The sequence below is a fragment of the Pleurodeles waltl genome, chromosome 5, assembly GCF_031143425.1.
Source record: "Pleurodeles waltl isolate 20211129_DDA chromosome 5, aPleWal1.hap1.20221129, whole genome shotgun sequence".
NCBI lineage: Eukaryota > Metazoa > Chordata > Amphibia > Caudata > Salamandridae > Pleurodeles > Pleurodeles waltl.
This window is the reverse complement of record NC_090444.1, coordinates 1,237,072,808-1,237,097,248: the sequence shown is the minus strand read 5'-3', so window position 1 is coordinate 1,237,097,248 and position 24,441 is coordinate 1,237,072,808.

The window sequence follows — 24,441 nt, the reverse complement described above, 5'->3', positions numbered from 1 at the left end:
CTTCCCTTTTACCACATGTAAGTCCTCCCTAAGGTAAGCCCTATATAGCCCCATGGGCAGGGTGTAGTGTACTTAAAAGGTTGGGCATGTACTGGTGTGTTTTACATGTCCTGATAGTGAAATACTGACAAATTTGTTTTTCACTATTGCAAGGCCAATCTCTCCCACAGGTTAACATGCGACTGCCTTTAAATATCTTTTAAGTGCAGTTTCCCCTTAGGAGCCGATAGAGATATGAAAATTGAGGTATCTGAACTCACAATTTAAAAATACATCTTTTGGTAGAGTTGGTTTTTAGGTTGTCTGTTCGAAAATACCACTTTTAGGAAGAGGACATTTTCTCGCTTAACTGTTCTGTGCCTTTGCATGCCTGTGGAATCCATGTCTGGGTCAGACTGACAGTTGGGCTGTTTGTGAATTCCGTCTGGACAGTGACACAAAGAGGGCTGAGGTGTGTCCTGCATGTCCTGATGAGTCTTCCTGGGCTAAAGTGGGGAGGGAGGAGCTGACACCTGCACCTAAAAGGCTGTGCCTGTCATCACATAATGCAGTCTCCAATGCCCTGAAGTGTGTGTGGGGCCGGTCCTGGGCATGGCAGGATCTACTGAACAACAGAAATTTTCCTTTGAAGTTTGCCAACCTCAAAGACATACATGAGTATAAGTAGTGGACCCAAAACCCCAGACTTTTATAACACTTCTGGATCAAGTGGAACCTATGCCAAGGAGAAGAGCTGAAGAGCTGGGGGAGGAGTACTGCCCCTTTGCTGTGTGTGCTTTGCTGGGTTGGCCTGCAGTTGCTGCTTCTGCCTTAAAGAGGACAAAGACTGGACTTTGCTGTGTATCCTGCTTATGAAGTTTCTCCAAGGGCTTGAAGTAGAGCTTTCTTCCTGTTGGAATTCTCAGGGATATCAAAGACTTCAGATTCACCTGCCTATAGCACTGGGAACTGTGTGTTTTGAGCTGCAACAGAAGCAAAAAGCACCACAATGCCGTCAACGATGCTGCTGCCTACACCGTGACCTGATGCAGCCACACAGAGCCGTACCCGGCTTCGCACCGCAACCCTGGTCTCACCGCCACCTGATGCCGTCCCCGAGCCGCTGCTTGCACCATGACCTGTAAGCCCCCACACTCCACATCCACTTACTCACACCGCAGCCTTGGTATCCCAGACGACACCGATCTTCGTTGACACCAACGCTGCTGCATACACTGTGGCCTGAGGACACTGCTTGTGAAGTACACGAAGCACTGTCCCATTCCACACTGCAGCCTCGGTCCACTGACACCAGCACCATCATCAGAGGATGCACCCATTTGCACCATGACCCTTGGGCGCTGCCTGAGCCCACCCGTGTTGTCCCGCTGCCTTGAGCCTACCAACGACAGCACTTCAGCAATGACAGTGGCGCTGCCTGCACCGGGACCTGGAGACACCGCAAGTCGCACCACCCCGCTTCACACCACAGCCGTGGTCTCACCGACGCCACAGGATGCCGTCACCAAGACACTGCCTGCACCATGACCTGTGGGCACCACACGTCACATCGCCCTGTTTCGCACTGCAGCCCCGATGCTGTCAACGCCACCGCTCCTGACCTTGTCATCTTTCGGAGTGAGATCTCCAATGCGTGTGACTTCAAGAGCCCGACAACCCCTGCACCAATCTCCGGAACTGGCGCCAGTGACACCTGCCGATGCCAGCGACGCCGCACTCCGGATCTCATTGCGAGGACCATGACGCCCTACATTTCCAAGACACTGTTTGTGGGTCTTCCCGACACTGTAGCTGGCCCGCAACGCTGCGGTCAGCCTGAACTGTTGGATTTTTTGTTCACGACACCATGATAGCCCCAGACAGAGCTATTGATTTCAAGGAACTGTATTTTTAAGTAATTCTTGCAAAATTCGTATCTTTATTACTGTATGTTGGATTCTTTCAGTTTTGGTCTTGTTTTGCACCGATAAATATTAGCTATTTATCTAAACCTGGTCTGGTGTTCTTTTGTAGTGTTCTCACTGTATTATTGTGTGTTATGTGCAAATGCTTTACACACTGCTTCTGAGATAAGCCTGACTGCTTTTGCCAAGCTACCAAGGGGGTGAGTAGTGGCAAAAAAACTGATGGATTGGGATGCGGCCCAGAGTGACTGCCAGTGGTTGAAATTAATTGAAACATTCCATGTGTCACCTTTTTTGTTCTTGCATTTGCCACTCTAAGTGCACCAGGTATGCCCAGACATAGGTCCCAGGCTCACTGTGCCACTGGATTCAAGTTAGCCTGTCTGATGAGGGGTGATACCCTGAAACTGGTCACAGGACGTTTTTTTCCTTTCAAGGGAGGACCTCGCCTGGCAGTTTGAGCTGGACTGTTCCCAGCTGTATGAAGACTGGTTTTCATATGGTTGGGTCCAAACTGTGATGGCAATGTGGACCATTTGACCTATTTTGAGTGCTACATCTGCTGTAACCTGATTAACAACCTGTTTATTACTAATCCAAACAACTTGGACTTCGCTTCTTAAGAGGGGTAGATTTGGGATTTCCACAGAATGAACTGTAGAATGGGTAGCCTCCTTATAAAAAAGAAATTTACACTGGGTGGCTATTGACTTGTCTGTCAATATATGGGACACTTTTGGTCAAGGTGGCAACACTCGTTGCCTCTCAGGTAGCATCATTGTGAATTATTTCCTGCTGAAAAGGGAGATTACTCAATACTCAGAATCAATGGATTTTGTTGGTATCCTAGACTGTATGGTATTCAGTTTTTGATGTTTTGCTGCAACACTGTAATTGAATGCATTGCCATTCAAAACGATTTCTGATCATGCACAACCTGCTCAGACTTTGATTGGGTCAGGACCATTGAGAATCTGCTTTTTCGGCATCAGGGTAATACAATCACTGGAAATTTCATTTGGATTTGGGTAGCTCTTGAGTTTCCAGTCCTCAGTTTTCCCACAGAAGTGACAAGTGGTGTTCCTTTTCAACATCTTAACACTTACATTAATTCAAAATGGATTCATTATCCCTCTTCCACCACTTTGCATTTGAATCACTCAATTTCTCATTCTTGCACCTTGCATTTGATTCATTACAATCACATTGAGCATTGCCAGATTGAACATAACCTATATCCAAACTCATCATCTGATTTCGGGAACCACTCTCAAATTGCCTTTTCGAAGCAGCCATCAATTTCTCTTTGTCCTCTTCTCTTTCACATCAAATCAATCACTAGTATATTATGCCACTTTCAGGATCACATTTATGCTCTTTGTGTGCCAAAACATTTTAACCTGCTGTATGTGGCTACAAAGTCTGGTCACATACCCAAAACGATAGCAGAAACTAAACAACTGACACTATCTTTCATGTGATCATCAACTTTGCTGCATCTCTTAAAAATTTGCATGAGACTCTCATAATACGCAGAAAATTAATCTTTCAGTTCAAATTCTCAATCACTTTTCTATATTTGTTTTTTACTTCCAAAGAAGGAGCATTATCGCAGCAACCGTTCATGGTTTTTCAATTGGTCAAGTGACTGCAGCCTTACACTCCCACCCCCAAATCATTAGGAACCACAATTTTGAATAATTAATTTGAATCAGTCTACATCTGTGACATTGTTGTCTGCATATTAAACTTCTTATACTATATTTCAGGTTCTTCTTGTAATTTTGGAAAATTTGTAGTAAATGCATAAACATCAGTCCTCATTCATGGCACATGTACTAGATTTCTGCTGTAAACCTCTCCCAATGGAAATTCTAAAAGAAATTGTTGCCAATTCTCTATGACTAGCAGATGCCTTTGCCTTGCTCTTGGCTTCCATGGCTTCTTTCTTACTTGCTGTCCCTAACTTTCATCTTTCCCTGTTTTGCTCAATTAAATCCTTAATGTGGGCTCTCAAAGTGATCAAATCTGTTTCCTCTATCTCATCATGATTCAAATCCTTTATATAATTTTGATCACAATTTTTATTTTACTGATGTCAACTTCACACGCACCAACTACAGTCTCTAATTTATTGTGTGCTTTATTTGCAAATCAGGCTGCTTCCTTGATTGGGTATCTCATTTTATCAACAGTGTATGACTATAGCCTATTTAGATCAATTGTCCTTTGAAATAATTCTCCAAATTCAATTTTTAAAAGGCCATTAGTAATAGCTCTAGGTTGCTCCTCAACCACTACTGTTTAAACAGGTGAATCAACATGAATCTGAAAATGAAGCAGATTTAGTATCCATGCTGGTACTTGCTAATGCTGTCATTGCAGTCTTGGGTGGTGCACTCTGTACTACAGCTGTAGATCAGCTTGGTGCTTGTCCTGTAGTAAGCTGCTCTCAAAGTTCCTTCATTGTCTCTCAAACATGAACATTGCACAACGATTACATAGTTGGACTCATCAAGAAGTTCTTCCTTAATGTCTGGTCATGGCTTGATGCATAAATCTGTTACTTCTAGGCAGTCATGTTCAATTTTATCCCCATCAATTTCATTCTCAAACAATGGTAATAATGTAGCTAGATTGAACGTCTGACATATTTTTATTATAACATTTTCAGCTGCAAGTATTTGTTGTTCATATTTTGAAAGTCTGCTGTTTGTCAGATACTGCATTTTAGTACAGGTGACCAAACTGTCCACTGAGTGAGGGACCATGACTAAAAGAGGATGTCCCATCACTCGTCACAAACTGCCACAACCACTTCAAGGCAGCCTGCCATTTCTGTGGCAACTGGGTCAAGAGTTGTTGAAAAATATGCCACAAATCTTTATTAGTCTCCATGCAACTGAGTAAGCACTAAGGGCCATATTCATTGCTTGGTTTGTGTCGCTCTTGCACCACGCAATGTGGTGCAAGAGCGATGCGAACCATAAGTGAGATTTATGAAGCCATGCAAGGCCACCTTGCGTGGCCCTGCATGGCGTCATAATTCTTGAATAATGTAAAGCAGGGCAAATCACTGCGTTACATTACGCTGCACCAGGGAGGTGTTTCAATGGGTGTAGAGTGGGTGTTCTCATGCAACATCCATGTATTTTGATGCATTCCCAGATTTACAAGAATGTGTAAACCTGGGAATGTGCCATAAAGATACGCCCCCACTGGGGAGGCGTAAAGAGAAGAATTTTTTTTATTTCTCCTTGTTGTTTTCTCTTTCTATGTGTACTGCATTCCACAGCACACACAGAAAGAGTAAAAAGAAACTCAGGATTATTTTTGTGCAGGAAGGTGTCTCTTCCTGCACAAAACAATACTGCATGCAAAGCAGGCACCCTTGCACCATGGTGCAAGGCTGCCTGCGTTGGTGCTAAGCTGCCAAAAGGACACCAGTGCAGGGATAAAGGACAAGTATGCCGTATTGGATAAATATGGCACATTTAACCCCTTTCCCTTTGACGCAGGGAAGTGCACCAAGGTGACTTGCTGCGCTGCACCACAAAGTCCATAAATATGGGCTTAGGCGAGTGCAGCCCTCCCTCTCACTTCAAAAAAGTGTGAACATCTTACTGTAAAGAGGCATTCCTAGCTCCGGGGCATGGCAAAGACTTCCTCTCAACTCTAGGAAAGATTTCAAGCAATTGTTGTCCCAACAAAGTAGATCAGGCACATATTTGTGGGTCAGCCTCAGTAAATGCTTGGCTGCTGGGGAAACATTTGGTATCCGCTGTCTACAGTAGCCAAACATTCCCAGGAACATTCTGACCTCTCTCCAAGTTCTGGGTGAACTCATTTGTGAAATAGTCTCTATTTTCTCCTGTGACACCTTTCTCATCCCTTCTTAATGAGATGTCCCAAAAACAGTACTTCTTTTTGACACTATTGCAATTTTCTCAGGGACACATTGGCCCATATTTATACTTTTTTAGCGCTGCATTTGCGTCATTTTGTGACGCAAAAGCGGTGCAAACTTGTAAAATACAATGGTATTTTGTAAGTTTGCGCCATTTTTGCATCAAAAAGCGGCGCAAATGCGGAGCTAAAAAAGTATAAATATGGGCCATTGTGTCCATCTCAGCTAGATGATTTAAAAGGGAAATCGTGCCCTGTGTACAGGCTTCTTATGAAGTTGATGCCACAAGTAAGTCAAACATTTACTGGAGAAGAACTGAAGTGCAAGGCATTTGCAGAGTCTCAAGATTCTCTTTCAAGATCTGATTAAAGATCAAAGGGGTTTCTGTATACCCTTGTGGAACTCGGAACCATGCCAAAACTCTACCACTATACACAAATGAGAACAGAAATTGACTGTCCTCATGCAAAATAATGGATAAAAAAGTCTGACAGAGATCGACAACAATAAACAATTTTGGAGTGCAGGGAATATGTAATAATATTGTGGCTAGATTCAGTATCAATGGACAACTATGTTGTTAATTTTTTGAAGATCCTGTACAATCCTCAATTTTCCATTGGGCTTCTGTAAATCCATGATATGTGAATTGCAAAGACTTATAACAATGTGCTTCAAAATCTATTGTTTTAGCATATTTTCAATCATTGGCGTTATTCCAGCCACTGTCTCTGGTGTAAGATTTTCAGGTGGTATTCACAGAAAAATAGCATTTGTTTTCATTTTTATTTGGACTACTTCTACACTTATGATTAGCCCAATATCTTTCTCTTTGAAATCCCATACTTCGGCCTTTACAGTATCTCAAGTACCACAAATTGATGATCTTTCTGAAATGAACCTATTTTACAGGTACTTTCTTTGAAACCGGATTAGTTATTTGTTTATTTGTGACACCTACAACTTGGATCTCCTTTTCCAAGACTGGTAGGTCTGGAACGTCCGCTGTTCTAACAGTGGTACAGGTAGCTCATGTCATAGGACTTTTACCATGGGGGTAAAACTGATTAGTTTAGGGGTGTCTGCACCACTGCATGTGGGTGACTGAGTCAGTTCCACACCGACTGGAATCTGTCAGACTGACCCTCTTGGCTAGCTAGCAGCACCTCACTGAAACCTAGAAAGTAAAGCTGATTTGTGGTAGCCTAAAAACATGACACTCTGACTCCTTAGGGAAGTTGTGGTGGAACACGTTTTCTCATTTAAATAAGCCTCACACATGCAAAGGTAGACAGAGAAATGCAGAATCATTTTCAATACATTTATTGAAGAAACTACATTGATGATGAAAGGCATGAGCTGCAATAATTAGAAAGATGAAACATAACACAGTGATGATTGTAACCATTAGAGAATAACATATAAACAGTCCCAACATCCTGACATAGTCATTAGTCTAAGAAGTCCTACCTACATTTCTAGCATCTAACATGAAAGCATTGCAGTGTTAGCCCTTCTGCCCATACTAGTCTATGGAAGGATCCCCTTGACCCATACCTGGAAAGCATGGGTTTGGGTGTGGGCTGCTGGCAGTTCTCCCGGTTGGCAGGAGGGACAAGGCCAAGATCAGTGAAGCTGTTGACAAAGTGGCACACAGCGTAAGTTGGCTGGCTGGAATGTCCCGTCTACCCTTCTTCAGTCTGCATGGTGGTTATGTAACAAAACATGTTGTGTTCTGAGAACAGGTGTGACGAGATAATATATGTAGGGTAAGAAGGTTGACTCTGTAACTCTTGGACTGGTAATAGCAAGTATGCTATTGTGTGCAATGATAGCATTGAGCAGAGTGCAGAATTAAATGTTGTGCAAAGGAACTGACAACAATGCTTTCACAGAAAGGCAGCTGATTAGAATATAAAAACAACCCTGCTGAAAAGCAAGCTGTGCTAAAATATAATAAAATGAAGAAACAAATAAAATGTGCATATAGGTAAAAGGTCACAGCAACGGGTCTTAAGCTAAAATAAAGGTGCACAGTCTACGCCCTGAAAGGGAACCAGCAACACTCCTGTTTCGAAAAGAAATGACACTTGGTGGCCATTAACCTCTCCTTCTACAAATGATCTACTTTGGGATATCTCCAAGACTGCACCAAGTACGCAAACTCCCTCCCCCCAGGCTTCGTCATTGGGAATTGTTATAATTGATACTTTTGTTGTCCAACATAGGTAACTGTTGAAATGAGTTTTGATTTTGGAATGGATTTGAATTTGCTCTTGGTTCCTGATTCATGTTGAATCTGAGATTACCCAGAGGTTGTGGGGCCAGCAGAGCTCTTGGAACTTGTATTATGGGAACTTACAACTGCAGTGGCATATGCATTCATTGGGCAGGTACTTGACCTGGAACATGTTGCATTTGCATTTGATTTTCCCATTATGTCTCTCAGTGGAACTTTTTCTTTCAAAAAGGTAATCATCTCATCATACTTGGTCATCACCACAGGTGAAGATGCATGAGACAGGTGTGTAAAGCTTTTAAAAACACAAATACATCAAATAAGTAAGACACAACACACAATACAATCCTAACACCAATTTATAAAACTTGAAAATATGTTTTTCTTTAAAATGACACAAAAATAAAAAAATTCAATGTAGGGAACGAGGGAGTTGAATTTTTTAAGAATAAATAAAAAATGTGCTTTCTATTGCTTGAAAATCAATACCATTAACCAGGTATATCTGGTTGCGCTTGAATGGGACCAACTCACAATTTGAGGCCGATGGTGATGGAGCCCTGCTACACTGGGTGGGAGGCCTGGGTCAAAGTTTTACCTTCAGACTTAGGCCCAGATTCTGAAAGGTTTAGCGCCAGGTTACGTTCCTTTTTGAACACTAAACCAATGCTAAACGTTTTGAGGGATTCACAAACCAACAAAAACTGGTATTTGCATTAGTTTATGTGGAAAAGTAATGCAAAGCAGTGTGAAATGCTGCTTAACTTTGCGTCAAGGGGGCATTACATGGGTGATACATGGGCATACCCATGTTACCACCCATGCTTTTTGGCGATAAACCCTTTTCTGAAACATCAGTAGAAAGGGTTTCGCACTAAAAATGAATGCCACTGAAAATCTGGCATTGAATAGAGAAATGGTTTTATTTCTTCGTGCTTTTCCAACCTGCATGTATGCTGCACTGTACAGCACACATAACAAGATAGGAAAAGCATTTCACTTGTCTTCGCATAGTACTATGTACAGAAAGGAAAACCTTCCTGTACAAAACCTATGCTAGACTCACACACACCATATAGCACTATGGCTCTAAGGTGTGTGTGTGATGCACAGCAGCTGAAATCAGCGCTGGCACTAAGGAGAGGGAAGGAGAGTGTCATTTCTGTATGAATATGGTGCTCTCCTGCTCTCTTCTTGTCATGCAGTGCAGTGCAGTGCAGCATTTTTGGCTGCTGCACTGCATTAGATGACAGATTTCAGAATTTAGATCTAAGTTGTTTTTCTGGAGCTTTTTCTCTCTTTGCTGGGCAAGTCTGCTTGTCAGGACAGGATTCGATGCTTTGCTGTCATCTTGGCTCAGCACGGGCTCCCAGTCTACTACTGCAAGTCTCGTCAATGGAAAAAAGCTCCGGAGGTTCAGCTGGACAAACCTAAAATTCAGTCCGGGGTTGCGGTTCAACGTCAGCGGCTTGATTCTCATCAACAGGTTGGTCACCTTATGGACCTTTTTTTCAACAGTTCTCCAATCTTCTCCAAACTTCTGGGTCTCTTCCCAGAAGTCCTCCTTTGGGTCTCCGGTGCTCCACAACACTAATCCCAGGGTCTAGAATATTTGAGATGGTCCTTGGGATGTTGGGACTATGTTTCCCAGAATGCAGCTGTAAAATCCTCAAAAGTTCAACTAAAGGTGGTCAGCTGGGTCCTCCTTGGTGGGGATGTTTCCCCACCAAGCTCTTTTAACCTGTTGCTGTCAGGAAGTCCACTTCTTGCTACTCTTGAAGCCAGGCAAAGTCCTTAGAGCTGTAGTTCCTCACTGTGCAGTAGGTGCAGTCATGCAGAATGCAGCCCTTTGGGGTGCACACCAGGGTTCCAGCAGGGCAGTCCTTCTTCTCCTTGTAGTTCAGGCAGAGTTCTGAGTTGCTGGGCAGCTCTCCAATATTCATCCAGTGCTCCTGGACTGACAAGCAGGGGGCACCCTCTGACCAATGGGAGGCAGGGTGTCACCCTCTGGGTTGAACACTTCCTGTGAAGTGTGACAAAAATCAATCCCAGGAAGCACTATTCTTTCAAAATCCAAGATGGAGAAAATCTCTCCTTGAGGTCAGGATCTGGCTAAGCCATCCCACTGGTGTGACATATTTCTCTAAACCCTCCCTCTCCATTCCTTCTGCTAATACTGGGGCACCCATCTGGCTGGGGTGACAGGAAGAGGGGGTGAGCCAGTGTCCTGTCCTAAATGTAATTTTCCTTTTGAAGACCAGTTTGGCTACCAAGCCACTTCCTGACTGTTGGTCTTCAGCTTGCAGATCTCCACCCACCAGATGCCCCGTTGTCTCAATGTAGGCCACTTCTCTCCTCATTATGGCAGCCTAAGGGTGACTTATATGTAAAAATAAGGTAGTTTGAGATGTTGGAAGTACTTTTAATTCCAAAGTCGAATTTGCATCTAAAATACTTTTAAAAGCAGCCTGCCAAGCAGGGTTGGTCTTAAAATGCCTACAGAAGTGCACACCTTAATGCATTAAATCCACTGGGCCTATAGACCTCTCTGTCAAATTATATACTAGGGACTTTTGGATAGGTTATTAAGCAAATTACAATTGTGCCTAATTTACATATTCTTTTAATCAGAACACAGGCCCTGGGTCTGGTTAGCAGTGCTCAGGGCTCCCTCAGAGTCAGAAAACCTGTATCTAGGGGTCAAAAATGGTGGCACAAAGTGGGATGACACTGCAAAAAGTTCTAGTTTCTCATTCCTTAAGACCTCACTATCACAATAGCCTCATCATATTGATGTGCCCTGAAGCTTTTCTGTAAGAGAATACTCTTAGAAAGGTCCACCTCATATTTTCTCACCAATTCAGTTAATTTCTCATGGGTGGCAGCTGCACATCTTATAATTATTTTACTTAAATATATCAGTTTGTTTTTCTGATATTGATTCGGATGTGAAATGTATAAACAACCTATAATAATTTCTTCTAATTCTACCTTAAATTTTGACACATCCAAGCATCTTGCCTTTTCCTGGATAGTAGATGGTCTCTCTCTTTCACCCACTCTCTTATTCTTGGTTTCCTCAAACCATGGGGGAAAATCTCAAACTCTAATTGTCCTGTCTGTCCTCGTGCAATTGATGTCATAAAGACATTTCTCCTCCATTCTCTCAGTGACTGAACATGTTGTGGTGGTGTCCAGGCAGCAAACTGTGAATTCTGCGATGTCAGGATAAATCCTGTCACAGTTACTCCTCCTACAGCACATTGAACAACAATATTCAGAACAATATTTATTGGTGCAAAGGCAACAGTCACTGTCAATGTTTATGCTGACAACTTGTGACACTGGGGAAGGATCAGTCACAACTGAAGCAGTAACACCCAGAGCAATTATAGTATGAGCTGCTTTAGCAGGTGCAGAATAATGGGAAGTGCTGGAAGTTGTCTCAATCTGAATCATAGTTGGATCAACAGGGGCTACAGCCAGCATAGCATTAGTGGTTGTAGCACTATCTGTATTTGTTGTGGGGGCCACATATGGAGGTGGACGTGAGGACAACAAACCTTATAAAATGGCATCCCCTGAATCATTATCAGTGTCTGTTTTCCTTGCAGCTTTCTCATCATCATTTCACTGCTTCTGATGCTTTTTAGTCTTTTCAGTAGTCATAGCTACTTACACACTTCCTCCATGTTTGTTGTCCTTTATCCCATTGAGCATCTGCATAATTTCTCACTGCTCTCCTTGCTCTATTGTGGTACTTTTCTTCCTTCTGAGTGTGAGCCACACTCTCCCAAGCATTTACCGCTTCATACTGTGTAGGTCTAGAAGGTGTCTTCATTTCATATAACTTTTCTCACAAGTTTTCAATAATTTTTAAATCGAAAGCACCATATTGTGGAAATTTAAAAGGTCCTTTATTTTTAGTGATATTACACCATTGATGAAGACACAAACATCTATGGAGCCTTACATTTGTCACTATATAAGAGCTGGCATACTTTCTGGTGGTGCCTCTTCACTCCCCCGAACTGGACTCACACATACCCCCCTAATCAAATCTCTTAGAGCTTTGAAACATTTCATATTTGCAATAATGCAACAATGAATGAACATTAATCAAATTCAAGATTTCAGTGTTTCTGTTCTGTTCATAATTCTGTATACTAGCCTCCAATTCCTGTTCCAGCTCCTCTTTTGCAAAAATATCACAGCTTAATCATTGATGACTTACCAACCAATCTCAGTGTGGCACTTCACACCAACCGACCTATCCCAGTGCAGCACTTTCTAATGTAACTCTTCACTGCTTGCAGCAGTTCACACTTCTTTACAAATTCCTTGTACACAAGATTCTACAACTCTAAGTAAGCACAATAAACAAATAACTTTAGTCTGCTCTACTAAAGAATTCAAAGTAGGCCATTCATACAAGAAACAAGCAGAGATGAGCTTTAATACCTTCCAACTCACACACCCTTGAATGAGTCCTTGACCAGCGAGAGATCACCCTGACTGACGTAGCTTCCCCTTTGTGCAATAGGTTCCTGTTAGAAATGGGGTCTTTGATTGGCAGTCAGGTTACCCCCTGTCCAAGCAAGGCTCCTCACTCTAGTCAGGGTAAGTCACACACAATCCGAATTATCCTGTGCCCACCCTCTGGTAGCTTGGCACCGAGCAGTCAGGCTTAACTTAGAAGTCAATGTGTAAAGTATTTGTGCAATAAATCATGCAATAACACAGTAGAACACCACAGAAATACACCACACAGTCTTTAGAAAAATATATAATATTTATCTGATAAGATGCAGGTCAAAACAATTAAAATGCAATAAATATATTTTGAAAATATCACTGTAAAAATGATATAAAGTGCCTTTAGTCTGGTTTGTGTTCAAAGCCTCCACAAAGAACCGCAGAGGAGGAGACGCGTGGAAAACAGGGAGGTGTGCGTTGATTTCTTGGGCAGCCCACGGCGATGCGTCATTTAGTTTTCACACAGGGAAGGCTTTGCGTCGATTTCCCGGGGCTCGGTCTTGGATCCTCTTTGGGTTGCGGGGTTTTTGGACACCCCAGGGACGATGCGTGGATTTCCGGCACTGACAGGATGAAGTCACAGGGGCTGCGTCGATTCGGTGGGCATTGTGTGGAAATTTCTACCGCACGGCAGGCGCTGCGTTGATTCCTCCCTGGAAGTTAGGCTGCGTCGTTCCGGCTCGACTGTGTGTCGATCCAGTGGGCTGTGCGTAGAATTTCCAGTCACTACGCTGGCGCTGCATCGATCTTCTCATTGCAAATTTGGGCTGTGTCGTTCCGGTTCGGCGTGCTGTAAATTTTCACCACGATGCAGGCTGTGCGTCGTTTCTGGCAGGCTGTGCATTGAGTTTCACTGCACAAGGAGTCCTTCTTGTAGAAATGAAGTCTTTTTGGTCCTGAGACTTCAGGTAACAGGAGGCAAGCTCTATCCAAGCCCTTGGAGAGCACTTCTCAGCACAGCCAGAGAGCAGCAAGGCAGCAGGGCAACAGCAAGGCAGCAGTCCTTCACAGAAAGCAGTCAGGTGAGTCCTATGGGCAACCAGGCAGTTCTTCTTGGCAGGTTGCAGATTCTGGTTCAGGTTCTCTTCTCCAGGAAGTGTCTGAGTTGGTAGGGATAGAGGCCCTGTTTAAATACCTAAATGTGCCTTTGAAGTGGGGGAGACTAAAAAGAGTGGTTTAGAAGTGCACAAGGTCCCCTTTTAGTTCAATCCTGTCTTCCAGGGTCCCAGTAGGGGGTGTGGCAGTCCTTTGTGAGAGGGCAGGCTACTATCATTTGACATTAAGTGTCAGGCCCTCCATCCTCCCAGCCCAGGAAGCCCTATTCAAAATGCAGATGTATGCAAGTGAGGCTGAGCATCCTGTGGTTGGGGTTTGTCTGAGTAAATGTACAAGGCAGCTGTCAACTGAACCTAGCCAGACGTGAACTGTAAGGCACAGAAGGATTTAAGTGCAGAGAAATGCTCACTTTCTAAAAGTGGCATTTCTAAAATAGTAATATTAAATCCAACTTCATCAATAAGCAGGATTTCCTATTACCATTCTGTCCATTCTAAATATGACCTGGTTACCCCTTTCAGATCAGAATCTAGCACTCAAAAAGTATATGAGGGCAGTCCTAATGCTAGGCTATGAAAGAAGCAGGACTCACAGTACTGGAAAACGAAATTAGGAGTTTTTCACTACCAGGACATATAAAACACATATGCACATGTCCTGCCTTTTACGTACATAGAACCCTGCCCTATGGGTTATCTAGGGCCTACCTTAAGGGTGACTTTTATGTAGAACGAGTGGAATTGAAACTGCACATACAGGCCTTGAAATGGCAGGCCTGAGACATGGTTAAGGGGCTACTTATGTGGGTGGCGATATCAATGCTGGATCTAGATTGAAAGGTGCGCAACAAAGGACATAAAATAGCATCCTTGGTCTGGAATAAAAAGCACAAAAGAACACGAAATGGGCTAGGTTTGCTTGGAAGAACCATCAAAGGGGCAAGGCGGTAAGGTGGAAAATCTTGAGCCTGACTTGGGGTAAACTACCAAGTAATGCAAGGTGTCCAATCTAAAGCAGATCAAAAACAATTTACATTTCAGGTTTGTGGCTCAAGTAAGACATGGTTCGATGCCCTTCAATTGCTTCAGATCTAAATAGTGAATGACTGAAAACATTGGCTAATACTTTGCACAACTAAATTGCATTCTCACAGATAGAAAGTTTGATTTCACCAATTTGTTTGTGCTCCCAGTAATTTCAGAAGGGCACAAGAAAAAGTTGGACATCCCTTGGACCACAAGGGTCTTTCTGACATATGTAAGTAAGGGAATTAAAGCTATGTGATCCTGTCTGAGACAATCTGAAAGAATCAATTGAGAAAAAGAAGTGTCAGGCGAGGACCAAATCTTTAACCATAATAACAACGGGGCGACCTGGACTACATCCTCAGTTAAAGCCAGACCAACTTCCAGGTTGGTAATAATGGTGGCCGCACTCCTAGGCACCACAAGCAGCCTACACAAAAAATTGTTTTCATTCGTTTAGAGGCTACTCAATGAAGAAGAACCCCAAACACCTCCTCTGTAGGTGCACTTGGACAAGCACTTGCTCTTATAAAGGGAGGTTAATTCTCTGATGGGTTTGTTGCCGAGTTTTTGAGAACCTAAAAGTTTTGTCAATCTCCCCTTTTAATTTACCTGCCCTCCGGGACAAAAGATTACCCCAGCTCAGGTCACCAGACATCAAACCCATAAAAAAACTAAAATAAGATACCTTAGAAATGTGAGTCACCACTATTTTATGAGAGCGGGAATGGGTGTTTTCAAAAGGGGGCTAATATGCAGTCCTGCCTTATGCCCTTGTTGGTAATAAAAAAGTGTGTTCAATCGCCATTTGTGTTATAGCGAACCTGAATCCTGGTACTCCAGTGCAGTAGCAGGTCAATCAGGATGCAATTGATCCCAGCTTTCCCCATCATTTTTGACAACTTGCCCCTTGCTGTGCAGTTCCTGATGACTTCATTTTCTAACTTTAATTCCAAAGCTTCATGGCTAAATGATTGATGCTGATCCCTTAGATGCTGTTTCTTCTCTTATTCAGATTTGCTTAGAGTCCCCGTGTCTGAACCATTCCCTTCCATTGCCCTTTCACTGAAGAAGACCACATGGATGTCCATCTGATGAAGAGAATCACAGCTTGCCAATCCATATTGAGAAGAGGTATAACAATTGGTATTGTCTTTGTTGTAGATTTTATTAGTTGTTCCTAAGTACCAACTGCTATTTTGATAGAACCATATTTAGATGCTTTACAAATTAACTTTGACCAAATAGTTTTTTCAGAAGGTTAGATAAGGAGACACCAAAAATGCTAACAGATTATTACTAAAAAAGGTGATATTGTTTATTTGCCTGGTCTAGATGTATGTCATTTCTAATGTGCAACTATTCTTGCTATTGATTTGTACAGTGATTCTAGAATGTCTAATAGCCAATGCTCTAGCTAAATTGAGATTATGATGTATTTGCATTGAACTAAGGACTTGTGGTGGAATCACTCCAAGCGTGGTCAAGGGGTCTAGACCTTATAACCCATCCCCTAATTAATTAAACAAAAAAAGGCCAAATAAGGACTGACGTACTAACATTGACCCCTCAAGCAGCGTTTGTCGAAACTTGTAGAAAGCCTGATTTATATGCTCATTTCTCCAGAGTACATAGTAAAAGCAAATATTTTTGAGCGATCTGTTTTAAATTGAAAGATAATCGTGAAGCAATCAAACCTCACTCTTTGAATACACCTGCCCTCTGCATATTTCTGTTTGTCAGACGCTTCATTTCATTCATACCTGTGTCAAAGTGAACTTTCAGCTTCATAATAAGCTTTGCACCTAAAATAATCTAAATAGTTACAGTATGTAATATTTTAATACCTACTTATTTAAGTGCAGGTATAAAGCGCACTTTGAGACACTCATATTTAAAGACAATAACTAGTGTACGCATTCCTTCCATTCTAATGACAAGGTGCACTTTTAGTCAACAGTCTAATCAACAGGAGCAGGAAAATAGTTCTGGCCTGTGCTGCAGAAATACCCCTACAATTCAACAAAACAATACAATTACAATATAAAAAAGCACAGTTCAAAACACAGCAAGGTCCATCAACCGACTACCCCTCCTATGACACCAACAGGAAAAACGAACCAGAACGTGTGGAGAAAAAGGAAATGTATTGGGATAGTTCATGGTCCTTCTCTTTCCAGTACCTATTTTCTGATACTGCTTTTGTACCTCAGGAAGAAGCCAGAAACTGTTTTAATATTCTGTAGTCTAAGAAAAAACTACAAACAGTGTATAATTCCTTCCTGGGGCACAGGTACACGTTTCTGTGGCCCAGCGAAAAGCAGGAAGCTACTGATATTTTTCTTATCCTTAGAAGAAAATCCACACAGCATCTAGCGCCTTGCAGGGACACAGACACAGTTCTGCAAACTAGTGCGGTGCTGGACACTGTTGGGCTTTTCCTTGATGAAAACAAACTCAAACTGTCTGGCTCTTTGCTGGGACATAAACACACATGTCTGCTCCTCAGCCAGAAGAAATACATTGCTTGGATTTTTAGTTAGTCTAAGAGAATATCTGAGTAGCGTCAAGGTCGTTGTAGAAGTACAGACGCATACAAAATTACATCTCAGTATTACAATAACCCCCAGGAACAGGCCAATAATGTGACCATGTGAAATCACTACAGTGTCAATGCAGTCTTAACAAAGTCACAACTCTGGACTACTCCTATTATGTAAAATGGCCATGGCACATATGTTGGTTATTGTTTTTATTAAAACAAGTGTCGAACATCAGATGTTAGGACTTTTATTATTTCCTGAGGTGATGGAGTTTTCTGTCACAGAGAACAACGAACTTGTGAAAGTGTGTTAGAATTCATGCCATCCACGTTACTGTGAATTCCCCTACCTCTTTAGTGTTCAGAAATTTTGACCTTGAGTTTGAAAGGTTCATTTGCGTGTCAGTTGATCCCCGGCCCAAATACTGCATACATTCCCCATGAGATGTTCCCAACCAAAAACAATCCCTGTGTTGCTTAGCGTATGAATTCCTGCTCATATACATTGAAAACCCACATATGTTTGCTAACCCAACCACCTTTGGCCTTAAGGACTACAGAGTTGGATCATGCTTTGGAACAGATACGTACTGTGTGAAAAAAATCAAATGAAACTACCATGTTTTGGGAAAAAAGCTGGAAATCTAATGAGTGTCTTCTTCAGCCTGATCTCCTGTCCAGCCAATTAGGGTGAGGGTGGTCTGGCACCCCATGATCGAAACATCACTATATGTTGATAAAAAATATATTGCAGTGCTATGTTATCTACACGGTACAGGGGTGATATTTGGGGAAAAGTCAGGCATTTCACTTGTTCACTTGCAGCTGCTTTTTCAATTTTCAAAATACATCACAACCAGTTTATTGTCAGTGGGCAGCCTGAACCCATAAAAAAACCATACATATCTGTGACCCCTATGTTCAGGAGGCCTGGAGAAATGAAGTTGAGGGTCAAGTCTTGAAAGGGACATGTTTCATTGTGAGGGAGACATGAGGAGGGACAATCATATGTTTGGCAAAACATGCTAAAACACTGACAAATGTCATGTTGAGCGTGGTCTCTCGGCCAAACAATCAGGGTGAGGGAGGTATGGCTAACTGACAGAAGCCACAGGATGTGTGGATGCTAGGATGTATTATTGTGATATGTTTCCATAAAGCCCAGGGTTGAAACCTGTGACCAAATGACAGGTCCCCATTACACGTATTTCGTTTTTCAGCTGCTTTCCAAACATACTTAATGGACAGTATCCAGTTATTGCCTGTGTGCAGCCAGAACTCAAAGAAAACCCATAAATGTTTGCTACTTCCATGCTCAGGAGAGCAGAGAAATAAAGCCGAGGGTCAAGTTTTTGCAGCGCTATGGAGCAAACAACCATGAGTTAGAATATATGCTAACATTCTGGCAAATGAGGTGCAGCACCATCTCATCGCATGCCAATCAAAATGAGGAATGTCGGGGACCCAGTATTAGAAACATTAGGATATGTAGAGGTTAAACATATATGTTTGTGAAACCTAAAACCAAAAGAAAAAATATTCTAAACCAGCACTTTGCTTGCAGTTTCTTTCCAAATTTCCAAAATGGGCTGCATCTAGTTTATTCCCTTAAAAGGCTGAAATTAGATAGTCATACATTTGCTGAAAAAAATATACAGAAAGATTAAAGAGGCTAAAAGTTGTTTAGGGAAAAAAGAGCAAATGCATACTCACTGACAAAGGCAAACTAGCTTTGGGAACCAATTTGATATAATGACCAAAGAGCTGTAGGTCGTTGAGTTTAAATACTTCCCCGTCTAGCTTGAATGAACTCAACAGTCTGGCAAACTCAGTAGGTATAAATAAACTCAGCTACCTAAGTTCTGCAATGTCTAAATTAGTTTTTTTTGTCTCTTCATGAGAAAATGCCAAGCACAATGTTGCTTCTTGTGAGTGTAGAACTGTGAACTGCTTAAGTAACTAGTAACGGACTATTGGTGGTGCCTTTTATTGGCTGGATTATATATAATATTGTACGCACCCTACTGCCAGCCTACATTCAATAGATACAGTCAGAGCATGCATTCATTGCAAGGGGTGTCCTCGAGAAAGGAGAGCAGCACATGGTTGAATTACAAAGGTTTTACTACAGTAGTGGTGGGGCCCAGATTTAGGAGCAAGGTACGCTTGAATATCCAAGTTTGGGCCCATATTTATAGTCTGTCTGTTCCGGATTTGCCTCATTTTTTTAATGCAAATCCAGTGCAAACTTAACTCCATATTTATATTTTGACGCTAGACCTGTCTAGCGTCAAAAAGATGGAGTCTGCGTCATTTTAAGGATGCATGAAACTCCCTTGCGTCAATGAGATGCAAGGTAGGCGTACCCGTCCAAAAAAATGACTCGAACACCTTAGTGCCATTTTTATCGAACAGGTAAAAAATGATGCACGGGTGGGAGGCGGACCCGAAAAATGACGCACAGCCCTATTTGCATCAAATTTTAATGCCTGGGTCAGGGCAGGCATTAAGATGAGGCAAACACACCACTACTTAAGGAAGACACACACAAGCGCCATTATAGCCCAACGGGACAACAGGGAGGTGCTACTGATGCAGCTTGCTAGATGACGCAGAGCACAGGACCAACAGCAGCAGCCACCACCACCCCAACGTAGCCCCCAAAGGCAATGCAGAAGGCAGGAGAGGGTCTTCAGGAACAGGACAACCCTTGCTGGAGTGTGTTTTTCAAAAGCAATATTAACATGAAAAGCTTGCAATATATTGTGTAATGAAGCTGCGTAGAAAATGTGTTAACATAGAAATAATGTACGCGTTTGAAAAATGCCCACGGGGAGTGGCTACCAATGTATACGAAGACTAATGAAAGCTTGTTAGTTCTGAATTATTATGCAATAATGTTTTGAATTGTATTAGCATATTATAGTTAGAGTTATGTAGTAAGAAGTTGCTTATTAATTGATAGGCCTTAGCTTAGCGAGGGTCTGGGCCTAGTTGCCTGGTCTCGTATTAAACTTCATTTTCTAAACGTGTAATGTGCTGGTTTCCTGAAGGACACAAAGCTGTACTTTTCCAGAAGTTAGATGTGTGTGTGTAGCCGTAGTAAATTCTTTCTCATGAGAACCTACTTGCTCAAGGAGACATTCTTGCTGAATGCAACAGCGTAATTCAGAACAGGTGCAAGGCTGACTAGAGTAGGAGAAAACAATGGGGACACTGACCGGAGCGCAAAGTGTAACTTTTCTTACCTGACATTCCAACCGATGAAGACGTCAATAACATGGACCAATCAGCAACATGAGAACTGTGGGTTGTGGAAAATTCTGGCGAAATGCATGAAGGATTATTGGTCAGAGATAACGATGCACCAATTATTATCCAATGAGGAATTATGGACTAATTAGGTAGTTTTGATTTAACGGAGTGACCCAAGGAATGACCAGGAGAGACTGAGCAGAGCAGAGACGCAGAGAGACAGAGACTTGATTGTTCCTTTTGCTTCGTCCTGATACTTTAAACAATCCTCTATCCATTCTAAACTTATACTTACTTCTCCTCCATATGAGAAAAGAGTCCTGTTCCTTAGCTATGCTATATTGAGACTTTGCCCCGTCCTATCTCTGCTGATGGCGAATCGACTGTTGTCCTGAGGACGAAGACTAAAGCTGTTTGCTGATCTGTTGGATTGGTAACTATCTGATGCAAAATTGTAATTGTCTGTTTGCCTTTCCTTTCTAGGTACCAACTGCTATTTTGATAGAGGCCATAGTTTAGATGTTTTCCAAATTTGTGTTTGCTAAAATGTTTTGCATGAAGCCCAACATGCTAATGCTAATTTGAAGTTAGTTAAGGCGTTCACAATTATCCAGTGCAAATAGACAAATGACGGAGTTCTTGCTTTGTTGAATCATGTATTAATGGGACTTTGCTAAGTTGCTTCATATTATGATGTGTCTAAATGCTGAATGACTATTCTCTATGCATTGATTAATTGTGTTCTAATTGCTTCTTAATGAGATTGATTGCTAATGAGATTAACAGAGATGACATTAGATTGTAACCAATAGGGAAATAAATATCCTAACATCTAACTAAATTGGTGTGGTTATTCATGACTGAAAGGTCATGGTGTGTTCAACTATTGATTCTTATTAAATGTTATTGATTCACTTGTTGATTAGTTACTGTGAATATTGATTGGGCTATTGATCTATTGATGTGTGATGTCAAAAAGACCCCTCGTATCAAAAAGACCCCTCGTATTGGGAAGTCCCCGAACGTGTCCCCGAACGTGGTCCAAAGGCTCGTCGACCTAGGCGTGTCTCCTTGTAAGTTTACTTATCAAGGGCTATCACCCTCCATGGGAACATCATCCGGAGGTATAGACTCAACTGGGAAGTCATACAGCAGCTGCTGTGCCAAATTGAACCACCAATAACAGCCAGCCTGCAGACACAACACAATATATCACCGGTGACCAAGCTGCTAGCTGTCCTGCATTTGTTGGCAAGTGACTCCTTTCAAACAAAGGGTGCCCTGGTCACTGGGGTATCACAGCCCTCATTCTCCGCCTTCCTGCACAAGGTCTTAGATGCCATCATCGCCCTCACACCCCACCACATCAGCTTCCCCACCACCCTGCAGATGCAGCAGGAGATAAAACAGGTTTTATCAAATCCATGGCTTCCCGTATGTGCTTGGTGCAATTGACTGCACCCATGTCTGGATTGTACCACCTGCAGCAACAGAGCATCTATTCCGGAATAGAAAGCACACCAACTCCATCAATGTGCAGGCCATAGGTGACCACCAGAGATTGTTTACCAACATCTTTGCCAAGTATCCTGGGAGTGTACATGATTCCTTCATATGCCTCCACAGCAGATCAATCAGCACTTCCAGGATGGTCAATTTGGGAATGGCTTTCTTGATGTAAGTCCATAAACCTAGCAATATACACACAGCACAGCAACCCTGTAGGACACACAAAACATACACCACTACTTTGACACGTGGGCAGGAAGACACTGAGGTGTGACACAGGTACTTATGTTGTTCACCCTGACACAATGGGATACACACCTATGGTCAAATGACGGCTTGCACAAACATTAGAAGCCACGCTAGAGCTAAAAGGGACCAATGTCAAAACACTCAGTGACAATGACATGGCCTGCACTGGAAGTAAAACTTGGAAGATGAGCCATTTACAATTACATTAGGCCACATAGTCAGTCCAACACCCTCCTAAGCAATATGTAGCGTGGAAGGGGTGTGCAATGTGTGTTGCTGCAAGTCTAACACCATGAGACACATAGCATGATGATGCAGACTCACATGTAGGTGACACGGAAATACTGAGGCAGTCCCAACATCATACATCACTGCTGGGGTGCCGTTGCCAGGTAGCAATAAGGAAGTGGACTGTGCTATGAACACATATTGATGTGCCACTAATGCAAACTGAACACTGCTGCTCACACTGAAAGAGCCAATTGCCCATCAAAAAAACATATGTGCAGGGAGATGGCCCTTCCTGCACAGATACATCCACCTCCACAAGACAGTTAGCCAGGTTACCTGGAGCAAGGTTGGTAGTGTAGATGCACGGTTGCACATGAGCCACTGGCAGAGGGAACAACAAAGGTTTGCCTAGAACCAAGCCACACATGGGACAATTTTGCATTGTCAATACTGAACACCTCAGTGCTGCCAACTTATGGAGATGTGTTGTGCATTGTCACCAAGCCAAATCAAAGGGCCTCACTGTTGCATTTCATCTGCAATGACATATGTTTAATAGGATGAAATGTCCAGGCCATGTAGTGCAACCATGTTACCACCACATCGGAATCTATTGTGTGTGTGTGGAAGTATCATGTCCCCTCCAGTGAAAGCACACTAAATATGTTGGTCACTACACAATGCATGGTACATACATACTGACCAGAAGTTTGGAAACAAAACCATAGATCCCTGGTCATGAGCCAAACACAATTTGTCAAGTCAAACAACCCACTGCAGAAAAAACCTCACAGAAGCCCAGGATCTCACACAATACCACAAACACATATGAGTCACAGACCACACAAGATATCACCTGCCATGCTACATGACATTCCTGTTGCAAACACTAACAAAATACTCACTCCTATTATCTTTTACAGTGGATCAGGGTTACGGGATCCAGCCATGGATCATGACCCCATTCTCCAACCCAAGCACAGCAGCAGAGCGTGCCTATAATGAGGCACATCGGAGGACACGCACCATTGTAGAAAGGACCTTTGGCATTCTGAAGTCCAGATTCAGGTGCCTGGACATCACAGGAGGCAGCCTCCTATATGCAACACACATTGTTTGCAAAATCATACTTACATGTGCTATCCTGCACAACATTTGTGTGAGGAGGAACATCCCCCAATATGAGCCCGAGCAAGAACTGCCTGAGGAGGAGGAGGATGGTGCCAGGGAAAATGAGGGGGAACATCAAAACACAGCTGCAGGAATGAGCCACAGACAGCAGATTGCTCAAAAGTTTCAACCAGTAGTCACTCTACACACCTTGTTTGGATATGTAATTAAGCACCTTACTTGATCACACAATCCTGCTCTGTTTTCTTCTTTCTCCATCACATGTTCTTTAGGAATGTGAGTATTACCTCAGGGAGCATGTTACAAAGACAAATCTGACTACTTCTGATGCAACATCACATGTGATGTGTATGATTGTACAGCAAACATCACACACATATAAAAAACACTAATCTCTTGAACTTCACATATGAAGGACTAAATCAATGGACCACAGCATATAAAACACATCCACGTTGCCAGCATGGTCTGCTGTAGCACATGACACACAACTTTGACATCTCCAATCATTAGGTAAATAAACGCCCGCACATGAGGCCGTAGATGTGAAATATCAGTGGAAACAGGAATGTATGAACAGACACCTGACATTAGTAAGTGTGACATTTGCAATCTCTACAAGGAGCTTGTGTGACAAGAGGGGCATCATTTCTGAAAATGGATAGCATGAGTGTCCCAGGTATGACAAACAATGTTCACAACACATGCACTGCACAGTCCATCCCTTGAAATATGTCCTGCCACTGCCATGTGTGAAGTCTCTGCCCTCCCATCTTTAGGGGGCGCTGTAAATGGACTATCTGTACCCTTGGAATTGTCATTAACACTCACCCAGAGTCTCTTTCTGGCTCCTGTTC